Consider the following 26,436-nt stretch of genomic DNA (forward strand, 5'->3'; position numbering starts at 1 on the left):
CTTCATTACATGGGTATTGTTCTATGACTGATTCCCCTAATAGACGGAGCTCCTTGAAGGCAGCCACCATGTCTGATTTACTGATGTATATACATGACTACCATGTTGCTAGCATGATGCTAGCAATTATCATGATGATAGCGTCTAAGAGGTGCTCAGTAAATATTTCTTGAATGTTTGAATAAATGCATAAATGGGAAATGGGTCAAGGAATGAGTGGGTATTCAGCTATTATTTGAAAAAATAAATGGCAACTGTAGAAACTCTTAGAAAACGTCTGGGAAAAGTCTTCCTAGCTCTCCTAAGAACCTCTTCTGTCACAGTTGCTAGAATGATGAGTACATTGTGTAGCCCACAGCAGGAAGTCCAGGCTGCTGAGCCTGGGGGACACCACACATCTGTGTTGTCTGGGCCAGCTCTATAGTTTCTGCAGGCCTCACAGCTGGCACTCAGATTGGCCCTTTTTCATTTGCATCAGTCATTCTGAGCATAGGGAACAACTGCGTCTCTAAGAACTCTCAAGAAAACAAAGGGTGGCAGTATCAGTGACTAGTTGGATAGACTTCAAGTGTCAGGGCAACTCTGGTTGTGTGCCAGTCAGGCCAGGAGACAGTAGGGACTTGAGATGACATGTATCTTCCTATGACTCTCTCCCTGCTCAAAACTTAGAATAAGAATTGAAAAGCACTGAACTCACAGGAGGCAAGCAACTTGGGTTCTTGTCCTGACTTTGCTACTACCTCACCCTGTGACCTTGAGTAAGCCACTTAACTTCTATAGGACACAGCGTCATCATCTTAGAAATGATTTGGTTCTTTTCAGCTCTGGACTCACAACCATACTACCTCTGAGTGTCAAGACTGGAACATAGGTGCAGCCTCCAAAACTAGTGCTATGGCTGGGAGATGATCCAATGTCTGAATGCGGTGGCTGGTCTTTCCTCTTGTCTTTTGTCTTCCCCCCGCCCCCAGCCCCTTTGATGGGACTTGAGGGATGAGCTGAGCGAAAGCTTCCGATAACTCAGAGCCTGTCCACTTGGGAAAATGTCAACTCCAAGGTCAGTGACTGCTGAGAGATGCTACTTGAGGGCTGATTGGGCATCTCAGTGACTGGCCTCAACAAGAAATGTCTCTGCATTTAGGATGCTTCCTTCACATATTTTTACACAAAGTTTTCTGAATTTGATATACAGAATATATATCTTTTTTGAATTTTCACGAATTTGTTGGAATGTGACATACACAACAATATTACCAGCAGTGTAATTTTGGAGGATTGGAACAGTATTTGATGATATATTTCAATGAATAATGATGATAGTTTTATGATGTTGGCTGAAGATATAATTATGATGAGGGACTGATGATGCTCACAGAAATATATTTGAAAGTCAGTGAAGAAAAATGAAGTTCACAGATACCATCGCCACTCTAGATGCTATTTTAAATTTTGTTTCTAAGGAAAAGGTGCTGAGTTACAAGCCTTGTCATCTACTTTTTTAGACGCATAAAAAAATACAATCCAAATTTGCTTTTTCTTTTTCATTTCTGAATAAAGAAATGGTCTGTTGGAAGAAGAGAGGAAATGTTGCAAAATCGTAGAGCAAAAACTGAATTTTCAGCATAAATTAAATCAATTCTGTAATTTTGCAAATAAGAAGACTGATTGATGTCTGTAACGGATGTTATAGAAGTTGCTCAAAGTCTGGCAGCTAATTAGCAGCTTCAGGACTGAGCATGACTCTCATATACAGTGTTTCTATATTTATCCCTCTCTCCATTTAGATCTTAATATCTACCCTAACCCCCAATATCTAGTGGATATCTTTACTGCACCAGTATTTCCCGAATTTCAGTAATTAAAAATTCCTAATGTGTGCCCCAGCCACTCACCATCTTACTGTGATTTGTTTTTCTTAAACTCACTGACATTTGTTTTTAAATTTACTTAAAGGTAACATTTATGGGGCACCTGGGTGGCTCAATCGGTTAAGCATCCGACTTCAGCTCAGGTCATGATCTCGCGGTTCGTGAATTTGAGCCCCACATTGGTCTCTCTGCTGACAGCTCAGAGCCCACTTCAGATCCTCTGTTTCCCTCCCTCTCTGCCCCTCCCCTGCTCTCTCTTTTTCTTAAAAATAACATAAACATTAAACTTTTTTAAAGCAACATTTATGTCACTAATATAAATATAAAATCAGTATTACTTGCCATAAATGGGTGGTGAAAATGATCATTTTGTGTCCAAGTGCCCGTAGAAGTTTACTTCTGAAACTTTGTGAAACTCCCTTCTCTCTTAGGCTGCCCTGCCTATGAAAGAATAGGATGTCAGAGTTCTTAAACGATCAGGGATCATGGGCCCAAGATAAAAGTAATCATCAAGATGTACATGCAGCCTTTTAAAAAAGTTAGAATATACTGGATTATGAGAGGAAAAATGCTTTCCAGCTTTTTGCAATACCTTCCCTTACCAGCTCAGATAATTGGCTGTTGGCTTTTAGAGGTGAGAGCCCTTGAAACCCTTCAGGATGTGTTGCAAGGAAAACAGTTCTTGGGGAGAGGTTCTCGCTGTTGCACAAACAGAACCTGAAGTCAGGAAAACATTTCTGTTTGGAGCAATGCCTGTTCTGCCACCTGCTAGCAGTGTGCTATTAGACCAGCTTTTCTGTCTCAGTGTCTCAAATGTTCTTCATTTCAAAACATGGAGACAATCGGTGCCTTTTAGAGCTTTTGTGACAATTGATGAGGAAACACGTGGATGATAATTAGCCTGGTATGAAGAACACAATGAACAGTCTCAATACACTTAAGTACAGGTACGTCCGCTTTCCAGAAGTTTGCCTGACACCACTTTGCTTTCAAGAAAGACTTATATTAACACCTGTTTTGGCTAACCGAAAGAAATCTGAAGAGGATTTTCGCTTATACAAAAGAATAAAAAAAGCATGAAGCAAAAATAGCATTCAGCATTTGTTTGCTGCAAGCTGTTTATAGGGGCATCACTCACCCCCAGCAGCAAGAGGGGAGATGCCAGGCTCCTTCTTGGGAACCACACAGCATCTCAGCATCTCAGCATCTCAGCATCAAGCCCCCACAGGGCTATGAACTGTGTCTGTGAGCATCTGTGCTTTATCTTAATTTGTTTTGTTCATCTGTTAGCAAGATGTGGTACCAGAAAAGGTACCAGAAAAGCCTAAAAGAGGTGATTTTGGGGCTCTGGGAATGCCCAGGAATTTTTCTATATAAATAAATGGTAATTGATTTACACCATTTTACTTAGGAGCGGTTTCCTAGGTAGTGAGAGAAACCTTTAAATGGCAAGTTTATTTTCTTCTCTGTTCTCCCTTTTCTGGAGTCTGATGCCTTTCAAGGTTTTTGTAATATAATTCAAAGATAGGAAACAAAGAGATTCTTTGAGCATTAGAAGGGATAGTCTATCTTTATAGCATTTTTCAGACAAGGAAACTGAGCTGTAGGATTCTTATGAGTAATATGTCCACTATGCAGGTAGGAAGTAGTGAAACCAAAACACTCTGTCTTCAGAGCTTACACTCCTAATAATCATGCAGCCTACACTACATAATGTAGTGTATTAAGATGGCTACAAATTCTTTGACACCTTCCACCAACAGGTGGATTCTATGGCCCCTTCCATAGAATCTGGGTTGGCTCTGTGATTATCTAATACAATGTGGAGGAAGTGATGTGCCAGTTTCCCAGCCCAGGTCTTAAGAGACTAGTTAGTAGCTTCTGTTTCCTATTTGTATAGATGCTCATTCTTTGAGCTCTGAGTCTGCATATAAGAAATCAGACTACCCTGATGGATAGCTCATTTGGAAGAGCTCGAGATGACACAGAGAGGGTGAGCAGCCCAGCTGAGTGCAATTTTCCACCCATCCCCACCAAGGCCCCAGGCATGTGAATAAAGCCCTCTTAACCCTCCAGAGAAAGCTAGCCACCAGCTGAATACCAGTGTGACCCCAGGCGGTTGCCAGAAGGACCGAAATAATCATCTATCAGAGCCCTGCTCAAATTCCCAACTCATGGATTGTGAGCTGTTTTACACCACTATGATTGGGAAGGTTTGTTAGCACAGAAACTAGAACACGTGTATCATTTCATAGGAATCTCATACTGCCATCTGAATAGGTAGCACTTTTCCATTTTTTGGAAGAGATCATGGTGTAGTAAAGTATCTTCCCCAACGTTCCACACTGCTAAATGGTAAAGCTACATAACAGCTGGGTTTCTGGACTTAGCCCACACTTGCCTGCCACTGGATGCTGCCTCCAGGTGCTGCAGAGAAAGAACTCCAGCGTTGCCATGGCAGCCATGACTCCCCACCGGGGTCCAGGGCAACATGGTACTCTCGAGAGCTCCAGCTAACCCTAGCTTCCTCTTTGCCTCACGTCCCATCTTCATATCACTGCCAACCCTACCACCCTAGACAAGCCCATCTTCTCCTATTCTAGCTCTGTGATCTTCAGCAAGTTACTGAACATAAGCTGAGTGTATGGAAAGTGTCAGCTGCCACCATGACTCTGATTGCAACCCAAAATCCGTTTCATAGTCAAATATCATAAGGAATAAGAACTCCGGCTTCTGGGCCTACCATAGGCACTCAGAATTCTCCAACCAAATATAAACAGTAGATCCAACTAGTAGCCCTCTTGTTAATCAACATATATAATTTGTGATTCATCTTTGCTGATGTATGTACATTTACTGTGTTGCTTCAGATGGACGCATGAGACCCTCTGGTATGTGTCCACCACATTTTATCTATATATAATGAACCTACTATGTTTCAGGATCTGTGTTAAAGTCTTTATATTGATTTAATTTAACCCTTTCAAGAACACCACGAAAAGTATTTTTAATGAATTTACATGCAATTTTATGATTCCATCACCTTAGAAACTGTCCTAGGTGCCAAAGTCATCTGGCTTGAGAGGAGGATGATTCAAAGCTTCTCCTCAGATGCAGCTATTTTATAACAAGGAGTTGGGCACAGAGAAGCAAAGGACCAGAAAGAGGAAAGTGAAGAAAGCATCAAATTTTAATTCAGTTTTCCCATTTACTTCCTGAGTAAATTTATCAAGCATCTCCTGTGCACCAGTGCATTATTCTGGGTCCTCCAAGAAGCAGGCACCAAGACAGGATTAAATGTGCAAGAAATTTATTAGGGGGAACATCTATGGGGGATAATCTGAAGGGTGCCGGGAAAGGCTGAGAGAGCCATCAGATCATGATGCAGGTCTGACTCTGCATGAAGGAAGGAAGCAAGGTTGGGTGGATGCTTCCTAGATAGCCATCCAGCTTAAGAAAAGTTAGGCAAGGCCATGGGGGTGTCTTGAAGCCAAGGGTTGCTCATCGGAGGAGTCCTACATCTCTTGGGAATGGGCCTGTTTAATCTCTGCCATGCACAGCCAGCCAATGTCTGGAAGCAGCCCATGGGCAACATGGCTTTGATACAAACTCAACAATAGTTTTCAGAGCCAAACAGGACTTTTTTTATCTACCAAAAAAAGGGAAAAAGAGCTCTAATGTGGAAGAGGGGAGACTTCAGCCCAGCCTGTTCCTAACCTATTAAGCATCCTCCAGGAGGCTTTCTGCCAACAAGGGTCTGGGCATTCTCACCTATACTCCCAAATCTGGAGAGATGCACAAGGAATGAGAGAATTTTTAACATTTATTCAACCGGATGCATTCCTGGCTGGTCTGTACTCCCCCACTCTCATTTATTAGTTATTGAAGAAGAGACATTCACCTTCATAACCCACTTGTTTTTTGTTTTTGTTTTTGCTGTTTGATCACATCAGCTCCAACGTGGGGAATGGATCAAAGAAAGGCAAATTAGAAGCAAAGAGGCCACTTAGGTGTCCAGACTAAAGTGGTGGCAATGGAGGTGGGGTGAAGAGAATTGGTTGAAAATATATTTTGCAGATATAATCCACAGGATTACTGGTGGATTACACGTCCCTGACTTCAAAGATTACACACCTGGACAGACTGGAGTAGAATGTGTCAGAAGGCCATCACAATTTAGAAATACTAAATGCTATTGTTCTTTAGCTTCTACTACAACCATACTGTGAAGAGGCCATCTTGAAGGATGGATCTAACACTACCCAATCATGTACGATCTCGTGATTTCCATAGAAAGACCCATGACTGTCACTTGTGTTAGTTGATACTGTTAGGTTATTTTTTAAATTTTCGTATCCAAATGAGCTCATCTACTAAAAGCAAATGAGAACTCAAAATCATTTTATAAAACCATCTGGATAATAATGTTAGAGCTCAGCAATTTATTTTATTTTACTTTATTTTATTTTATTTTATTTTTTCTCATAAATAACAAATGCGTTCTTGATTTATTGTGTGGTGATACTATAACACAGCCTTCACACTGACTGAATAGGATAGAGCTCAGCAATTTTAAATTAAGGAGAGAAGATATCCTAAAATAGGAAATTCACCTGGAGTTTGGAAAGAGGGTATAAAAAGCACATACCTAATGTCACTGTGAACTTTTCATGTCTAACAACTGAGATACCCCACTGAGTGTCATTTCACTGAGAATCCAGAAATCCAGAATAACCTTAAGAAATTGTCTTTGGTCTCCTTTCTGAGCACAACACCTGCTTACTTTAACCTAAATGGAAGTTTATTCTATTAGATTAGGATCAATCTGTGAAGCTAGCTACAGGTTTATTGTTGGCAAAAGAAAGTCTGGGGGAAGTGTGCAAGAATGTCCACTGCCTCCCCATGCATGCCAACCTTGATGTCACGCCCTTCACACCAGGGGTCACTAAGGGGCCTGCATGCAAGGGTATGCAAGTTTGTGCTAGAGAAAAGAGAGCCAGCACCATGAAGGAGTTGAGGACCACCCACTCCACAGAGAGGAAAAGCATGTCTAATGCTTGGGGCAATCTGCTGTGTGCGATGTTGTCCTCTCTTCCCTCTTGCCTATCAATTCTTCAGTAATGTCTACACTGCACGTAGAAGCAGTTTAATGAATGAATTCAGTAAGGATACAAATAAGAACAGCTTTATTTTCTTCTTTCCACTGCTTCCAGCATGTTCTGATGGATCCTTTCTGCACATTCTGATGACATCCCGGGCAGAAACTGTGGCTTTCTGATTTCTTTGGTCTCATGAATAATCTCCTTTCAGGTGTAAAAACTAATTTTCAGATACTATAAAGTCCTGTCCAACAAAACAAAACTTGAGCCTCGTATCTAATGCCAGGCTCTGTCCCTCTCCTTTTTCCTGCCTCCACTAATCACCCTTCCCTGATCAGGTTTATATTCTACCAAAATACATATGTTGAAACCCTAACCGCCCATGATGGGGTTAATGCCCTTATAAGAAGAGACAGGAGAGAGCTTGCTTCCTGTCTCTGTTATGTGAGGACCCAGCAAGAAGACAGCCATTTGTAGAGAGAGAGAGATCTCACCAGAACTCAAGCATGGTGGTACCCTGATCTTGGACTTCCCAGCCTCCAGAACTGTGGGAAATAAATTTCTGTGAAGCCTCCCAGTCTATGATATTCTGTTATAAGTGGTGCACACTGACCAAAACAATGGCTCAAGCTTGACCACCTTCTGTGGCAAAGAAAGGTAGGCCAAATGTTCTCTCCTCCTTTTTCTTCTTGCAGCTGTTGCAGGCTGTACCATCTGCCTTCTACCTCCAGAATTTTCCAGGTTGTAATTAAGCCTTGTTCTCTATATTCAGGAAGCCTCCTAAACTCCAGCCTCAAAGAATGGCTGCCATGGTTCAGAGCTCAGCTAGCATCCAGCCAGGGAACTGTCAGTCTCCCTTTCTTGAAGCACACCTCCCCACTGTCCCCCCCCCACCACAAAACCCTATGACAGTTTTTTTGACTTGGCTTCTATGACCTCTATGTTACTTGGATCTGGAGATATGAGAATGCCACACCACTCCCCATGAGGCCCAGATTCCCCATGTCAATAAACTATTGGGTGAGCTCCCTTCAAAAGTGTAGCTTCACTTTACACAGGATGGTTGGAGTGGGTAGGGATGGATGGTGATAGTAACAGGATCAATAGATTATCTGAGGGGGCGCCTGGGTGGCTCAGTCGGTTGAGCGTCCAACTTCGGCTCAGGTCATGATCTCACGGTTTGTGAGTTTGAGCCCCACCTCGGGCTCTGTGCTGACAGCTCAGATTCTGTGTGTGTGTGTGTCTCTCTCTGCCCCTCCCCTACTTGTGCTCTGTCTCCCTCTGTCTCTCAAAAATAAATAAATGTTAAAAAAAAAAAAAAAAGGTTATCTTAGAAAGCCATTAAGAGCATATCTGCCAGCTCCCTGTCACTCTCTTAAAAGCATGGGGGAAGTTACCTGCTCTTCTCAGGTTGGGGGCTTTATAGGAAACCCTGAGAAAACAGAGAGTCACGTGCACAAGCAGATTATTCACACTATTGCATTGATGTGAATGGGTCGTTCATTGTCGATATAAAGAGCTATGGAGGCTGTGTGTCAAGGTTGGCAGTAGTTGAGAACCACAGCTGCTGGGCTCAGGGAGCATGCATAGTGGGTATAGTGGATATACACATAAAGACAACTTTATAACCAGTTTCTGAGCATCCCTGTGTTGAGTGGGCAAAGGCGCCCAGAGACACATAGTGAGGACAGTTCCAATCAGTCAGCAAATATTAGCAAGAACCATCAGTGTGCTGGGCACAGTAACAGGTATTGGATGTGTAGAAGTGAACAGAAACCCAAAGGTAGTGGAAGGGAGGCAGGTTTCACTTGCAAAACATCATTCAGGCACCTAAAGGATAAACAAAAGCAAACAAAATCCCTAATGCACTCCTTCCTAAATGGATTTGTTAATTGCATTCATTGGGAACAGATTATAATATCAATAAACTACAGTATATATAGGAACTGTGTATAATGAACTGACTTGCTATTCAGTTTTCATGGGGAACTTGGCAGTTTTTCTGCTAAACCATGAATCATACTTATTTGAAGACCAATCTCCCCCCCCCCCCCCCATCCCGCTATTCACGGGAAGACCAGCGCTCATGGAAGAGTCCCAGTTACTCCCTCTAGCTTCCCAGTACCAGTCTGGAGAAAGCTCTGAGCATCATGCATCATTGCCTCTAAACCATTGCCAATTTCTCAGAGTGTTTTAAGAACTAGTATAAATGGTTATCTTTAAAGATGCATCAAATTGAAGGGAAAAAAATGAATAATATCCTGGAATTGGCACTCCATTGATTCAATCAGTGAGCATGTCCGCTTGCCCATCTTCCATCACTGTGACTCATAGTACCCACTTCCTGAACATAATAGCTACTTTCCATTTGCTAACACAAGAAAATATTTTGCTTTTGGAGGGGGGAGGCTTTTGTTGTTGTTGTTTTTCTGGTTCCCATGTATTAAAATCCTACTAGGTGCTGGGAACTTTGTACAGATGATCTCTTATAGCAACCATAGAAAATAGGCAATGTTATCCCCATTCAATAGATAAATGAAAAGACATTAAATTATTAAATTATTTGCCTACACTCAGGTGGTTAGCAAGTGGGGACAGAGAATTTTGAGCTCGGTTTCCCAAACCCAGAGTCTGGACTTACACCCAGAGCCTTCCACCATCTCTCTAAAAAGATTAAAGAAAAAAATGGGAGTTCTCTAAAAGCCTCAAGATAGAGAACATAACTATGAATTTTCTCTATCTTAGTGGTGTTATGCCAAAATGAGGATATGCACAGCTCTCAATCCTGCTACGTTTATGAGTTTCCAAAATCAGTGAATCTCAGCGTAAGCCTGTGCATCATCTGGTTCAACATCCTTCCTAGATGCTCCCCATCTCCTCCCTTGGGTCCTCCAAGCCCCTGCTCATCCAGTGCTGAGGATGAGAACTCCCAGACTTCCCAGAAGGCCCTTCTATCTTTGTGCAGCTCTGAGAGAAAACGCTTGCTTATTCTGAGCACAAATCTCATGCCCTGTGGTTTCCATGCACGGGTCTGCCTTTTGGGGACTCAGAATAATTTTAATCCATCTTTGACATGACAGCCCGTCTTGTATTTGAAGGCACCTCTCACATTCCCAAACACCTAAGCCCCCTTGGCTTTTAGAAATACAAATATGACAGGATTTTAAATCCCTTCTTATTCGAGGCACTTGCTTGCAGTCTTCATGTTACCCTCGCCGATTGCGGAAGCTTCTTGACTGGTCTTCTCGCTTTATTCTTAAACTGTTGTAATCTGAAGAAACTCCACTCAGAAGCAAGAATGTCTCCTTAAAATGTAAATACGACCATACCTCTCTTCCACTCAAAACCCTCCAATCACTTAACATTGATAACAAACTCCATACTCTCTATCCCAGTATGTTAGAAGTTCACTCTTGTTCTCAGAGTGGGATAGGCAGCTGACCTGACACAATAAAATTCGGCATTTTTGCAATGGGCAATGTTGCAACTGCTCTGTATTTTACTCACATTTAGACAAATACTTGTGGACTATGAACAGAGTAGATTCAAAAGTAAATTTGGCTTGCATGATCTGAAATGCAAGCAGGTCCAAAAGTGAAAAACCCTAACTTCTAGCTCTGACATTGGGAACATGTTGCAAACTTTTCAACCCCTTGATGAGCCCAGTTCTTCTGGTGTGAACTCTAGCTTTCCATTATTATGAACATCTAAAATGTAGCAAGTTTACTTTTAATTTTCTCATCAAAGAAGGACATTCCCCAGTCATTCTAAATAAACCCAAAATAATACCACTGCAAGTATAAATGCAGTGTGTTTAATGTTACAGCATCTAAACTAGGAGTAATCAACGGGCCCTGAAATTATGTATGAAATTCCATAGGAGTGTGTGTGTGTGTGTGCGTGTGTGTGTGTGTGTGTGTGTATGTGTGGGGGGGGGGGCCGGGAAACACAGCACACACTATGAACACTACCCGACCCTACCATTCTGGCACTTTTCTCTTGGATTGTAGTAGTATGTTTATTTGTCTGCCCTCCCACATAGACTATAGACTCTGAAGGCAGAGTTCACCTCTCCCTTATTGTCCTGGGTTCTACCCCCATGGTCCGGTGCCGTGTCTAGTAGCCACGTGGTACTCAGTATATATTGGCTTTAAAACGTCACAAATTAATGAAAGGGCATTCTGACTCCTTTTTATGGAAACTTCATGTGAATCACTGAAGCCAAATGGGAAAACCAGATACGTTCACCACGTATCCATTCGTTCGTCCACTACAGTTGTTTCTTGAGCTCTCACTGAGAGCTAGCACCGTGCTAGGCCCCACAAGTCGATGCAAGTGTGATGGCCAGCTCTCATGGGATCTTCAGTCCAGTGTTGGAGACACACATTAAGTCAATAATCATGGAAAGAAGCAATTATAAACTGTGATAAAATGAAATGAAGGAAACATGCAAGAGAATCTAATTTAATGGTGGGGCCTTAGAAAGGCATCTTGGGGACACTGGTGTTTCAGCTAAGAGCTGAAGGATGAACAGTAGTTAAGCAGGAAGGTCTCTCTGCCAGCCCCAGCAGTGAAAGTTTCTGTTCTTCCCAAAGGGTAAGTTTCCTGGGAGACCTCCCGAGGTGTAGGCACCTGCTGTGGTACCTTGTCTTCAAAGATGGCACCATCAATTCCTGCCTTCTTTGTATCCACATGCCGCTCCATTCTGTTGAGTTTGAATTGGCCTTTAACTGCTTTTACTGATAGAATGTGGCAGAAGTGGTGCTATGCCAGGCCGCTCCTTTTTCTTGGAGTGCTGTGCTGCCATGTAGGAAATCTAGGCTGTTCAGCTGGAGAGGCGGGCACCAGACCTATGAGTGAGGAAGTCATCCTAGACATGAAGTGCATTTGAGCCTTCTGATGACTCCAGCCTCAGCAGCTATTTCACAGCAACTGCATGAGAGATGCCAAGCAAGAATTGCCAAGCTGAGCCCTGTCAACTTACAGAACCATAGCAGATAATAATAGATTACGTTAAGCCGGTAAGTTTTGGGGTAGTCGATTACACAGCAATAGATAATCAGAATGCCTTCCAATGACATATTAAGACTCATGTAGGGACTTGGTCTAAGAGATCCAGTTTGTATCAGCTGACACGTCCTCCTGAGAACGACATGTATTCAGATCCTTTTACTTGGGAGAGCAGGAAAGAAGAATTTGTTCCTCACAATGGATCCAAATCTTACCTGCCCACATATCAAACTTTCCTTTGCTCTGGGCTGGAGAGGAGTAGCCTAGAATATCTCTGACAGGACCTGACAATATCCCCGACCTTTGGCCGGAGTCACTATGAGAAACTCTACCAGTTAACACACTTCTGTTGTTTTCAAATCCTTCATAAAAGCCCAGCTCCAACGGAAGCCCACATGGTGCTTCTCTTTTTGCAATGGGTAATTTCACTGTCAATTTCATCTCTTGCTTTTCAGGATCCAGGGTCTGCTGGAGGAGACCCCCTTTCTGTTGTTATCATGTCCTTCAGATGAGTAGAGGGTGCGGAGTGAGGAAAAGGAGAAGAGGAATCATGCCTTGATGCATTGGTAAGAGTGTTTTTGTTTGCACATCTTGCATTATTAATATTCCTGTTTAGCATAATTAGCTACCTTCTCCAGCTTACAACCTGCAATGTTTATGCCTCCATTTGATAGCTCAGCCATTAGCAAAGCAGTACAGTTCCCTGAAGGCTGAATGCAGGTGGTTCTGAACAATGCAGGGTGCCAGTTGCTCAGAAAAGCAGGCGACATAAGCTTTAATTGATGCTAAAAATATATTCGCTAGAAGAATCAGACTCCTTCAGTCTGTCTGCAGCAGATAAAAGCATCTATGGATTAAAAAAAGCCTGGCAGAACAAAAGAGAGGTGAACAAATGGGAACAAATGAATTTTATTAATGGAGAAAGAAAGACAGCTAATACAGGACAATACTACTTCTCTTTATTCAAATAATTGGCAGTCCATTTTACATACACAATGACTGTTGCTTCGGAACATAATTTCAGACTCAACAAAGCAGAGCAATTTAAGTCCTATCATGCCTTGTCGTCCAGCTTTGGGTAGTCTGGTAAAAGTAATTCAACATTCCTTACAGAATCACGGGCTATGAAAGCTGGAGGAGAGCTTAGAGACAGAATTATATGATGTATTATTATTATTATATGTTATTTGTATTATGTTCACATGTGTGCATTTCAATGGTCTGATTTACTTCTCCATCAGCTACTAATCCACTACTCAAGAAAGAGTTATCCATGAAAGAAAAAAAAAATCCACATTGACCTGTTAGAAATGAGTCAAGAGTGAAAGAGTACACACATATCGGGGGGGGCGGGGGTGAAAGTGATTCTCCCCAGTTTGCTAAGCAGAGCACTGCCCTAGCATCCAGCAGGACCTGGAAATCCACATGAAATAATGCTCTCCATATATATTAATATAGTGGTTATTATGTGCTGGACACTGTTCTCAGTGTTAGCTATATTTAATTTATTTGCTCCTTAAAAATCCCTGTCAGGTAAACACTATTAAAATCCCCACTTGAGGGGCGCCTGTGTGGCGCAGTCAGTTAAGCGTCCGACTTCAGCCAGGTCACGATCTCACAGTCCGTGAGTTCGAGCCCCGCGTCAGGCTCTGGGCTGATGGCTCAGAGCCTGGAGCCTGTTTCCGATTCTGTGTCTCCCTCTCTCTCTGCCCCTCCCCCGTTCATGCTCTGTCTCTCTCTGTCCCAAAAATAAATAAATGTTAAAAAAAAAAATCCCCACTTGATACCTTAGAAAACTGAGACATAGAAGTTACAGAAGTCTCCTTTGGTCACACTGTTCGTAACCAGAGTCAAGGTTTGGACCCGGACAATCTGGTGCAAAAGTCTGTGTGCTTCTTCAACACACTATACTGCCTCCCAGTTCAAATTTGAGTGCTTCCCAGGGTGCCTGGGTGCTCAATCAGTTGAGCGTCTGACTCTTGATTTTGGCTCAGGTCATGATCTCTCAGTGGTGAGATCAAGCCCCGTGTTGGACTTCTCTCTGAGTGTGGAGCCAGCTTGGGATTCTTGCTCTCCCTCTGTCTCTGTCCCTCCCCCACACTCGTGCACATTCTCTCTCTCTCTCTCTCTCTCTCTCTCTCTCTCTCAAAATGAATACACATTTTTAAAAAAGCAAATTTGAATGTTTCCATATTTGCCAGTTATCAGGCCTATATTACCCTGAAACAAGTTATCACCTCATTTTTCATGTGCAGAGTGCTTTCACGTACATTCTTCCATGGGCTCTTTGTGTCAGCTTCGAGAAGTGAGCATAACACCAATTATTAATTCACAGATGAAGGAACTCAGAAGCCATTGTCCTCAGAAGCCAACTCCTTTATGTTTCTGACAAGAAAAGCAAGCTGAATATTTAAAAAGAACGTTTACAGATAAATACTAAAGTAATGCAAATGATAGAAAAACGGGTTAAGACATGAAGAGTATTTCACTAAAGAGTAAACGCTTGGCTAGTGACCATATAAAGGACATTGAACATTATTAGTGAGGAAGGAAATGCAAATCAAGGCCAGAATGGGGCACCAATTTCCATGCCTTTCCTGGGCAAAAAATGTAAAAAATCGTCTATGATAAGTACTGGGGATGAATCTATCACATGCTGCTGTTGGAAATGTGAGTTTGGGAAAGTTGACATAATCTACTAAAGTTGACCAGTCATGTCTCATGACCCAGAAATTCCACTCCTCATATATTCTGAAAACAGAGTCTTACATATCTATAAAAAATGTTCACATCAACATTGTTTCCAATAGCAGAGAAAAAACAACCCAAATACCCATTAACATGAGAGCAAATGAATATTATGAAAAAAATTCATTTCGTGGATTATTATGTAGCAGTTAAAAATAAAGAGATTATAAAAGCACATACCAACACATATGAATCTTAGCAATATAATAGTAAGTAACAAATAAAGCAAGTCTCAGAAAGTAAATAAACCTATAGGAAAAGGAGAGCAAGGGAATGACAAATAGATTTTGGAGGGAGAGAGCCAGATGCATGGGCTATTGAAAGGATTCCATATGGGTAGTTCGATAGGTGGAATTCTAAAATGACTCCCAATGACCCACACCCTTAGATAATCACCTCCCTTTAAGTGTGAGTGGGACCTATAGCTTGCTTCTAATCAACACAACATGGCAAAGGTGATGGGCTATCACAACTGTGATCAAGTTATGTTATATGGCAAAAGTGAAGGGGTTTGAAGATGTAATTAAATTCCTTGACAGTTCAATTAAGTAATCAAAAGAGAGATTATCCTGGGTGGGCCTGACCTAATCAGATGAGTCCATTAAGAGGACTAAGGGGTCAGAGGCTCAAAGCAGCAGACAGTCTTTCTCTCCGTTGCTAGCTGTGAAGAAGCCAGCTCCCATGAATTCTATAGCCTCAAGGAAACCGATTCAGCCAACAACCTGAGGGATCTTCCTTTGTCAATCTTCCAGATGAGATCCCAGCTTGTTCATGACCTAAGGCTTGTAAGACTCAGAACAGAAGAACCAGCTAAGTTATACCCAGATTCCTGCCCTACAGAATCTGCGACATAGTATATGGATGTTGTTTTAAACTAAGTTTGTGGTAATTATTGATGCAGCAATAGAAAACTAAGGTAGATAAAGATTATTAGCAAAATCTTAGCCTTTGTTTTAAAATGTAGTCCACCTGTATTGATTAAATTACTAGTAAGTAACTAAAGCTCATTCCATCTTCTTTTGATGAGATGCAGGAAAAGAAAGAGTAAACGTGAAATATCCCATTTATGTCTTTGGCTTCATTTATAAAGCAAAAGACTAACAAAGAAAAGATAACAAGGACAGCATCTCCAAACTCTCTGCTGGGCACGCCTCCTGCTTGAAGAAACTGAATGTGAACTGTGTGGCAGAGTCCTGGAAGGGGGCGGCATAACCTGTAGCACTCTTGGTGACCTGGGGAGGGGGTCACCAGATGGACCATCCAAAGACAGTGACTGGTGCAAACACCTTACCTGACTGGGCATTACTAGAGGATAACAGGCTGATCCCATCAATCCTTTTTATGGAGAAGGTAATATCATTACTGGATAACAGGGTGCACAGAAATGTGTGCACACCGAGAAGGCAAAAGGCAGAAGCCACAGGTGGTAGAGGACTTATGATGGAGAGTAACTGAGTCACCATAATGCTAGTACGATAGTCTGGGAGGATGGACCCATCCCGCTGAAAGGGTAACCAGACAGACCTCTCAGGTGACCACTGAGATAATTCTTTATTTTTCTGACCTCTCCGTCTATCCTAAAAGCAAACATCTCTAACTTGAGATAATATAAGAAGGTCTGTGTCTGTCCCTCAAAAGAAACTGCCTAGTTTGTGGTGAAGAGCATGAGTTCTAGATCTAGACTTCCTGGGTTAGTTTCCAAGCTCCTTCACTTCCAGACAATGTGACCTGGAGCAAGTTACCTAACCTCTCTGCGTCTCTGTTTCCTCATCTGTGAAATGGGGATATTATTAATACTTACCTGATAGGATTGCTGTGAGGATTAAATAAGTTAATAGTTGTAGGGTGGCCCAGGTGGCTCAGTTGGTTAAGCATCCAACTCTTGGTTTCAGCTCAGGTCATGGTCTCACAGTCTGTGGGTTCAAGCCCCACATCAGGGTCTGCACTGACAGCATAGAGCCTGCTTGGGATTCTCTTTCCCTCTCTCTCTGCCCCTCTCTGCGTGCTCTCTCTCTCTCTCTCTCTCTCTCTCTCTCTCTCTCTCTCAAAATAAATAAACTTTGAAAAATAATAGTTGTAAAGTTCTTAGGGTACCTGGCACATAGCAGATGGTGTATAATTGTTGAATGAGTAAACCTGTCAGAAGGAGAACTCTTCTTCCCTACCCATGTGGAGGGACGTAAATTAATGTAACACTCTAGGCTGCTCCCCAACCTTAGTCACCCCATTCCTAACTTAGCACCCAAGGCGATGGAATGATTTATCTGATTGGAGAGTATATCAATTAGAATTGGATTCAGCCTTGGAGCACCTGGGTGGCTCAGTCAGTTAAGCATCCGACTTCAGCTCAGGTCATGATCTCACAGTTTGTGAGTTAGAGCCCCGTGTCAGGCTCTGTGATGACAGCTCAGAGCCTGGAGCCTGCTCGGATTCTGTGTCTCCTTCTCTCTGCCCCTTCTCCTCTCTCTCTCTCTCTCTCTCTCTCTCTCTCTCTCAAAAATAAATAAGCATTAAAAATTAAAAAAAAAAAAAAAGAATTGGACTCAGCCCTAAGTGACAGGAAATTTAAAATAATAGTGGCTTAAACAAGGTAAAGTTCGTCTCTGTCTACCATACATAAGTACAAGATAGGTAGTCCAAGGCTTCTATGAAGTCTCCGGGACCCCCGGCTCATTTCTAGTTTGTATGCCATCGTCAAAATTCAGTTTCCATTTCGTGGTCCAAATGGACACTCCAGCTCCTTAGTCTTGGCAGAAGGGATGAGGAAAACTGGGTAGAGAAGCTCAGATAATCACTCTTCTAGAAACTGAGCAGACTTGCTCTTATCACCACCCCACCACACCATCCCCCTTGACCTGGGTCACAGGGTCACACCTAGCTGCAAGGCATATTGGGGAATGTAGTCTTTATTCTGAGGAGCCACCATGCCCACTGAAAAGTGGGGAATGTATCACTGTACAGGAAGACGGGATTTAGCTGATAATTAGCAGCCTCTCCATAGTGAGTTTATAAGGAAACACTCAGAATGCTTAACTTATGCACTTGCTGGGAAAAGGCTCATCCTAATCTAGCAGGTCTGGGTTCATATCTGCCTGATTCTAGGGATCAGCGGTAGACAGTTGCCTTGGCCACCAGTAGAAGCCATTTTCTCCAATATCGGGTTGGACACCACAAAGGAGATACATTTATCTCCACCTGCTAAACAAGTTTGTCTTCTTTTCCTTGTTTCAGAACCCAGGTAGGGAAGCTGGGAGATAGTGTTATAGACCTTTCAAGATTTCTGATATAATTCAAGAAAAGACACACACGGAATTTGTCAACACACACAGGAGTTGTATAGAATTTCCTACACTGTGGACTCATGTCACAGAGAGAATCCGGGGTATATTTGTAGCTACATTTCAATTGCAATACTCCCAGATCCAAATTTATTTGGTGGTTAAATATATCTGGATGTACCCTTTTAAAAAGCTCCAGTGAAAGCAATGCCAAGTCACATCCTCTGTTCTGGGAAGATTTGATACTGAGTGGGATCCAGGGCTTTACTTTAGTGTCAGTCCTCTGGCAGAGTCGGTTTTGTTGGCTCTGAACTGACTATTCTCTACCATGTACTGTTTTAACATTTAGAAAGTGTCCATTTTTAGCAAAATCACAGCTGTGCGCATGTAGCATATTGGTGTGGAGGAGGGTTACATTTCAACTTGTTATATTAGAAAAGTAAGAAAATCACTGACTTTTAGATCTGGAAGGAAACTTAGAGATCATTGAGCCAAGCCCTCTTATGATGGATGAGAAAACGGAAGCCAGAGCGGAACAGGGCCATATCCCTGGACACTCACACTAATTCATTATAGAACTGGACGAGAGTCCCATAGCTGCCAGCCCAACCTACTTTCCAAACACCTACTCTACTTTCTTCCACCCTCCACTTTCCCTATAGTCAATAAAATTAAAAAGGAAATGAAGTGGGTTACTTAAGTTCTCTGTGCCTCACTTTCCCATCTGTAACATAAGCATAATAATGCCTACCTCACAGAACTATTTATAAAGATTAAATTAAGATATAACTGCTACTACTCTAACACAAAATAAGTGAACCTCAAGCAGAGTAAGTACTTGACAGTACCTTTTATCGAAAGAAGACCCCATATATGTAGCACCTAGGTGGTTCAGTCAGTTAAGCGTCAGACTTCAGGTCAGGGCATGATCTCACAGCTCATGAGTTCGAGCCCCGCATCAGACTCTCTGCTGTCAGCATGGAAACCGCTTCAAATCCTCTGTCCCTCTCTCTCTGTCTCTCCCCCGCCAAAATAAATAAACCGTAAAAAAAAAATTTAACCAGAAGAAAGAGACCCCATATAAAGGTTAAGAGTGCTAAATCGGGACTGATATAATGCAATCATTCTGTCACTTGCCCATTCATTCATTCAGTCAAGAGCGAACAAGCAGTTATTGAACTGTGCTGTGGCGAATGTTGTTCTAAGTTCTGAGAACATAAGGTGAATCCGATAATGCTCATAGGGTAGAAGAGGTGATAGATGACTAAATAATATATTAAGGACCAAAAGTGAACAGTATAGTATGAGGTGTAAGAAGTGACCAATTAATTCTCTTGGTTAAGGGTGTGACAGGGAAGGTTAATAGACTCCCTGATGACCTCTGAAAATGGTTTTCAAAGTCAACTAGAAATTTGTCAGGTGGAAGAAAATCCCTAAAAGAAGAAGCAGCAAGTGCAAAGGCACTGAGGCATGAAACACCATGTTACTCAAGTTCCAGGTTGTTAGAGAATAAGGTGCAAAGATGACAGAACTAGAAGATAAGGTAGACAGGAACCAGCATATGAAGAAAACTGTTCAATCCACGTTGGGGGGTAAGAGTTTGTCGACAGGCCGTAAGGAGCTTGTTGAATACTTTCAAAGAGAAAGACATATGGCCAGAGTACCTTTGGTGTGAGTTGAGGAAAAGGGGAAATCTGGGGAGGCAGAAAGCAAAGAAGCCAGTCAGGAGTTGAGGTCGATACTGCAAACTGTTCACCAATATCCTTTCTCCCTTCTTTCATAAAGATTAAAATTTTTACCTGGACACCTGAGCTCTTTCCATAATTTGGCTATTGTTGATAGTGCTGCTATAAACACTGGAATATATATATTATGAAATATTACTCAGCCATCAAAAAGAATGAAATCTTACCATTTGCAGTGATGTGGATGGAGCTAGAATGTGTATTAAGCTAAGAGAAATAAGTCAGTCAGACAAAGAAAAATACCATGTTATTTCACTCAAATGTGGAATTTAAGAAAGAAAACAGATGAACATAGGGGAAGGGAAGAAAAATAAAATAAGAGAAAAACAGAGAGGGAGACAAACCATAAGAGACGCTTAACTATAGAGAAAAAACTGAGGGTTACTGGAGGGGAGGTGGATGGGGGGGGGTGGGTTAAATGGGTGATGAGCATTAAGGAGGGCTTGTTTAATATGTGAGTGATGAATCACTGAATTCTACTCCTGAAACCAATTCTACACTGTATGTTAACTAACTTGAATTTAAATAAAATCTTGGAAGAAAATTAAGTAAGTAAGTAAGTAAGTAAAATAAATTTTTACCTGGACGTAAAGATGTCCAGAATGAAGGTTACATTTCCCAGCCATCTCATTGCAGTGAAGGGAGGCCATGTGTCTAATCTTGCCCAAGGGGATGTGAGTGTAACTTACATGTGAAAGAAACCTCTTGATCCTGACTCAAAAGAAAGGGATAAACCCTCTCATTTCCCATCTCTCCCTTCTTTCTTCCTGAATCTAGGCTCAATGATAAGCCATCTTGGGCCGTACACATGAGAACAGTATCTAAAGACAGCAGAACAACAAAATGGAAGGAATCTGGGCCCCTGCAGAGAAAGAGGCCCCATCCCAGCTTGGGTCATTAAATGACAGAGAAAAACACTTCTATCTTGTGTTTTAAGCCACTATGACTCTCTTCCTAGATGAAAGGAGATGATCCGAGGCAGGGGCAGAAGGAATGGGACAGAGAGAACAGATTTGAGGAAAGTTGTTGGACTTATTCACAGGATGTAGGAGACAAGAGAGGGGGTGCCAACTGCACCCCTTACGAGCCTTTGTCTGAAGGCTGGGTGGATGGTGAAGTCATCAAAGAAAAAGAATAGAGCAAAATTAAATTACTTCTGAAGATGTGGAAGTTTGCTGGAAAAAATCTCAATTTTCAATTCATATGTTCATCCATCCTAACACCTTTTACTGAACTTGTATAAGGAATTTGCATAAGGAACAGAGCATTTTTTTAAAGTTGCCCATTAGTGGTAAAATTGTTTTCTTTTTTTTAAAGATGGACATCTCATTGATAGATGAATGGATAAGAAGATGTGGTATATATACAATGGAATATTATTCAGCCGTAAAAAAAGAATGAAATCTTGCCATTTGCAACAAGCTTGCAAATGGATCCAGACAGTATAATTCTGGCAACTCTTTCTCCCCACAGGTCCTGTCCCTGTGCTTTAATAAAACCACCTTTTTTGGGGGCGCCTGGGTGGCGCAGTCGGTTAAGCGTCCGACTTCAGCCGGGTCACGATCTCGCGGTCCGTGAGTTCGAGCCCCGCGTCGGGCTCTGGGCTGATGGCTCAGAGCCTGGAGCCTGTTTCCGATTCTGTGTCTCCCTCTCTCTCTGCCCCTCCCCCCGTTCATGCTCTGTCTCTCTCTGTCCCAAAAATAAATAAACGTTGAAAAAAAAAAATTAAAAAAAAAAAAAAAACCACCTTTTTTGCACCAAAAGAGAGAAGAAATGCTGAGCAAAAAAGTCAATCAGAGAAAGACAAACTCCATATGTTTCACTCATACGTGTAATTTAAGAAACAAAACAAATGAACAAAGGGAAAAGACAGAGAGAGAGAGAGGGAGAAACTAAAAAACAAACTCTAAACTATAGAGAACAAACTGATGGTTACCAGAGAGGATGTGGGTGGAGGGATGAGTGAAATAGGTGATAGGGATTAATGACCACACTTAATCACAGTGAACATTGAGTAATTATAATTGAGTGTAATAAGTAATTATAATTAACACTGAGTTAATTATACTGGAATTCAATTTTTAAAAAAATTAAAAGACATCTCAGCTGTAAAGGCTGTAAAGTACAGAACTCTCTAGACTATGTACAAGCATGTTGGACCTTTCACTGCTTAAGCTGTTAACAGAAGATTATCTATCACCTGGCTTGGTGGTGTTTCAGGTTTGCCTGGAAAAGGGAAGTGTGTGAGGCATGCTTTTTGCTTTAAGATTTTTTCTTAACGTTTATTCATTTTTTAGAGACAGAGAGAGACAGAGCACGAGTGGGGGAGGGGCAGAGAGAGAGGGAGACACAGACTCCAAAGCAGCCTCCAGGCTCTGAGCTGTCAGCACAGAGCCCGACGTGGGGCTCAAACTCACAGACCACGAGATCACGACCTGAGCTGAAGTCAGATGCCCAACCGACTGAGCCACCCAGGCGCCCCTGCTTTAAGATTTCATAAGAGCTCACATGTTTGTAATTGAGGTGGTGGGAGCAAGGGAACGTCCTTGAGGTGAGGATAATTCCACATAGTCACTCTTTTAGTTGTGCCATAATCCTCAGTATCCAGAGGAAGTCCATTTTAAATTAAATTGTTGGGACAGAAAAAAATGTATGTGTATGCATTTCCATACATTTAAAAACACAGCCCTGCTTAAATAATCTCTGCACATTTTCACAGCAGACTTTCCTTTTTGCACTATTTATCCTCCTACACAAGCAGTTTAAATAATCACTCCACATGATACACCAGACTTCCTGGGCAAAATAGCTTTTCCTATATTGATTAAAAATTCAAAGTCTATCTATAAATCAGGAAAGTCACTTAACATTCATGTCAGCATCCATGAATGTTAGGCTGCTTCAAACACACCCTAAGATAGGCTTCTTAGACATGAAATAAACAAGAAGGAAGATCAATGAACTTATTTATTCCACGTGCCTTAATGGCTCATTGGGACCGTGCTCTTTGCTCTGGTCTGTCCCCCTCAGAATGCTCCATTACCAGTCAAATGAAGGCATTTCTCAGCTTTGTCAGACAAAGGGAAAGCGTTGGTATCACTAACGGACATTCAGTGCAGTTCACCTGGTTACTTCCTAAAAACCTACTCTGTGCCGGATCCTGTCTTGGGCCTATGGGGATGCAGAAGTAAATATGGGACAGCATTGCTCTGATACAGATGCAAGAGAAAAAAGCTCGGGGTCCTGGAGGGGGGAGAGATGAATTCCTTAAGGTTGGGATCCAAACATGCTTCCTAAAGATTCTTCCATTTGAGCTGAACTTCAGAAGGGAGGAAGGGCTGGATGCTGGACCTGCCAAAGAGGCTGATGTGACGCTCCAGGCAGAAGGAACTAGCTTCCGCAGGTGCTGGAAGAAGACGTGGGCTGTGCAGGAGGTATGCTTACGGGCTGAGTTGTGTGTCCCCAGCACTCCAAAACCCCCAGTACCTCAGAATGTGACTGTATTGGGGGATAGGGCCTTTATAGAGGTAATTACATTAAATGAGGTCGTAATCCTATACAACTGGTCTCCTTATAAAAAGAGGAAGTCAGAACACAGACAAACACAGAGAGGTGAGGAGAGGACATAGGGAGAAGGCGGCTTTCTGCAAACTAAGGAGATGAGGCCTCAAAAGAAACAACCCTGTGACACCTTGGTCTTGGATTTCCAGCTTCCAGGACTGTGAGTAAAAAAAAAATCTCTCTTGTTTAAGGCACTCAGTCTATGGTATTTGTTGTGACACTCCTAGTAAACTAACACAAGGTATAACTCATCAAAGTTTGTTAAAGATTGTCAAATGCACCACTCTTAACCCTCCCATTAACCCTGCGAGGTACATGCTATTGTGCACATCTAAGAAAACTGATACTCATGGAGGATAGGTAACTTGTTCAAAGTCACACCTCTGTCATAGCAGAAAGAAAAATTAAAAACTGGGATCCCGTTACGCATATTTTTAGCCACTTCCTTTTACTTAGTGGAATTATACTGAACATCTCTTGTGTCACTAAAAATCTGAAACGGTCCATTTAGGCTTCCCTACCTCAACTTTGAATAAGTTGCCTGGGGCATCTATGCCAGACAAAAACATCATGAAAACTAATATGGGAGGAAATTGAACATAAATAAGATGCTAAAATGGGTAGGAATTTAGTGGTCACCCAAGAACATGATAAGAACATGGCCATGGCATTTCATGGACTCTGGAAAGGCAGTCCTAGCCTGTGATACTCTGGGAAGAGCACTCTCATCTTCCAGGACCCCAGGAACTACAGAGCACTGAACTGGAAGGCTGATCCCTCCTTATCCCCGAGTCTCATAGTCCAAAGGGAATAGTGACAGCTGGGATCACCTCACAGTCTAGTAAAGCGGGGAAAGAATTTTTAAATGGATCACAGCAACATTCAGGAAGAGTTGGTAATGGCTTCTGTGATTTGGGAGATAAAAATTGGGAGTTCTATTTTTAATTTTTATATAGAGATTCTCCAATTCATTCTGTATAATCATTTTCAGAATGGTCTGGGCGATCATTTCAAGACCATAAGTCTAGATCCAGTGAAACCCATTCAAGAACCAGTATCATTCAAGGAGAAAGAAAAGAAAATATCCATTCCCTCCTAGAAGCTTACTATCTGGTTGATGACATGGCAAAATCTTCTTTAAAAGGTTGGAAAGAAAGGAAAAAGACAGGAACACAAAGCGTCCTTCAAGCTATTTTTGTAAACAATCTAATTAAAGAATCGATGTGAAAATCCTTTGTGAATTTCAATGGACTGTAACAGGTTAAGGAGCTTTTATTACCTGTTCCCCAAAGAACAAATACTGAGCTTTTCCTGGGGGTCAGGCACTGTTTTGTGGTTATTCATAACAAAAGGATACAAGTTAGTGTGGTGGAGTTCAAACTGAGTCAGTGGTCCCTGGAAGAACCCAAATAAAGGAGCAGCCCAAGAGGGTTGAGGAGCACTGCCCCAACACTGCCACAAACGTTTTGGACACTCTCGTGGCTCAGGGGCATCGTGGACAGGACACAGTTTTAAATTCGGGTCTGGGGCTGGGCTCCCAGCTCCACCTCTGTGCTTATTTGACTCAGTTAAGTCACAAAAAAAGTCACTGATAATAATACATCTTAAAGAGTTTATAAAAGACTCCATACTAGTATGCATATGGGCCACACCCAGGGTCCAGAGAAATGGAAACTTTTATTATTCTTACGATCCATATTGGCTTCCCAAGGCAGCTATAACAAAGTACTAAAAATAGGGTAACCTAAAACAACAGTAATTTCTTTCTCACAGTTCTAGAGGCTTGCAAGCCCAAGCAGAGTTGGTTCCCTCCAAGGGCTGCGACAGAGAATCTGTTCCGTGCTTGTCCTAGCTTCCAGTGATGTTCAGCGATGTTGGCACCCCTTGGCTTGTAGACGCATCACTCTGGTCTCTGCTTCCATCTTCTCATGACCTTCTCCCTGTGTCTCTGGGTCTCCACATGGCCATGTATCTTCTGTGTCTCTCTCCTCTTCTTATAAGGACACCAGTCATATTGCATTGAGGGCCCACCCTATTCCAGTATGGTCTCATCTCAACTAATTTGATCTGCAACAACCCTATTTCCAAATAAGGTCACATTCTGATGTGCTAGGAGTTCGGACTTGGGACATATCTTTTGAGGGGGTGCACAATTCCACCCATAATGGGAGTTTAATTTCAGCTTCTCATTCTACTCTATTACAAACCAGCCAAGTGACCTTGAATGAGGCACTGCCTCTGATCCTTAGTATCTGCACTTATAAATGGAGATGATAATGATACTGACCTTATACATTGCCTTGAGAATCAAGACAGACCATAAGTGACATTGCTTTGTGAACTATAGAGCATTGTATAATTTAAATTATAAGCATTCCTCTGATATCACAGTCTTTGGATGCCTATTCTAACCCTAGCAGTCTGCTTCTGCAGCCCCTGTGAACTATCAGATGCACCACAGTTCCTTGCTTGCTTTCCACAGCTCCAAACAGGACATGTTATTAATCATTAACTCTAAGTGAACTAAATTATGCCTGTAAATGATTGGACTACGGCAATTGAGTTACCTGACAATTTCCGTGCAAGTCACAGAGCTAACCTAATGGAACGTGACAGCTCTTTCCTATAGCACATTCTCAAAATTTGATTATTCTGAGGGAGAAAAGATTCGTTGGGAGCCTCACTCAAATTGCCCAAGGCCTGTTCAGCATCCGTATGGAAAGATTAGGCTTTGGGAGTGAGGACCTGGAGAGCAGCCGGCCCGCCTATCAGTCATCTTTCTCGGGCTCCGAGTGGAGCAGACTTAGGGACTGTGCTAACCCATGAATAATGAAATCCACTATTAGTCATAAACTGGAGGAGACCATCTGCATTTTGACTCCAAGAAGACAATTTAAAAGGAAATAGGCCTTTGACGCTTTTATAGACCAGGCACAATCAGGCCCTGGAAAGAGCCCTCACTCAGTTCCTCGTTCCACTCGTATTTATTGCGTATTGCCGGTATCCTTTTAGGGAGTGATATAAAAGAAACAAAACAGAGTACCCAGGCCTCTGGTTTACCCTCTTTTGATCCTGTGCTGGAAAAATGTAACTTCTCTTTTCTCTGTATCCGTGTGATGCTTCTTAT

At 42.1% G+C, this 26,436-nt stretch overlaps 1 protein-coding gene across 5 annotated transcripts in view; it reads left to right on the forward strand.

Moving 5' to 3' along the window:
* GPR65 (G protein-coupled receptor 65) overlaps positions 1–26,436 on the forward strand; it is a 133,074-nt gene that overhangs the window by 62,518 nt on the left and 44,120 nt on the right. For all 5 annotated transcript variants that reach the window (XR_002743220.2, XR_002743221.2, XR_002743223.2 and 2 more), the window contains exon 3: positions 12,433–12,543. The gene's annotated coding sequence lies outside the window, so the exon portion shown is untranslated. The remainder of the gene's footprint in view (positions 1–12,432; positions 12,544–26,436) is intronic.

The sequence above is a fragment of the Felis catus genome, chromosome B3 (genome assembly GCF_018350175.1).
Source record: "Felis catus isolate Fca126 chromosome B3, F.catus_Fca126_mat1.0, whole genome shotgun sequence".
Classification (NCBI taxonomy): Eukaryota; Metazoa; Chordata; class Mammalia; order Carnivora; family Felidae; genus Felis; species Felis catus.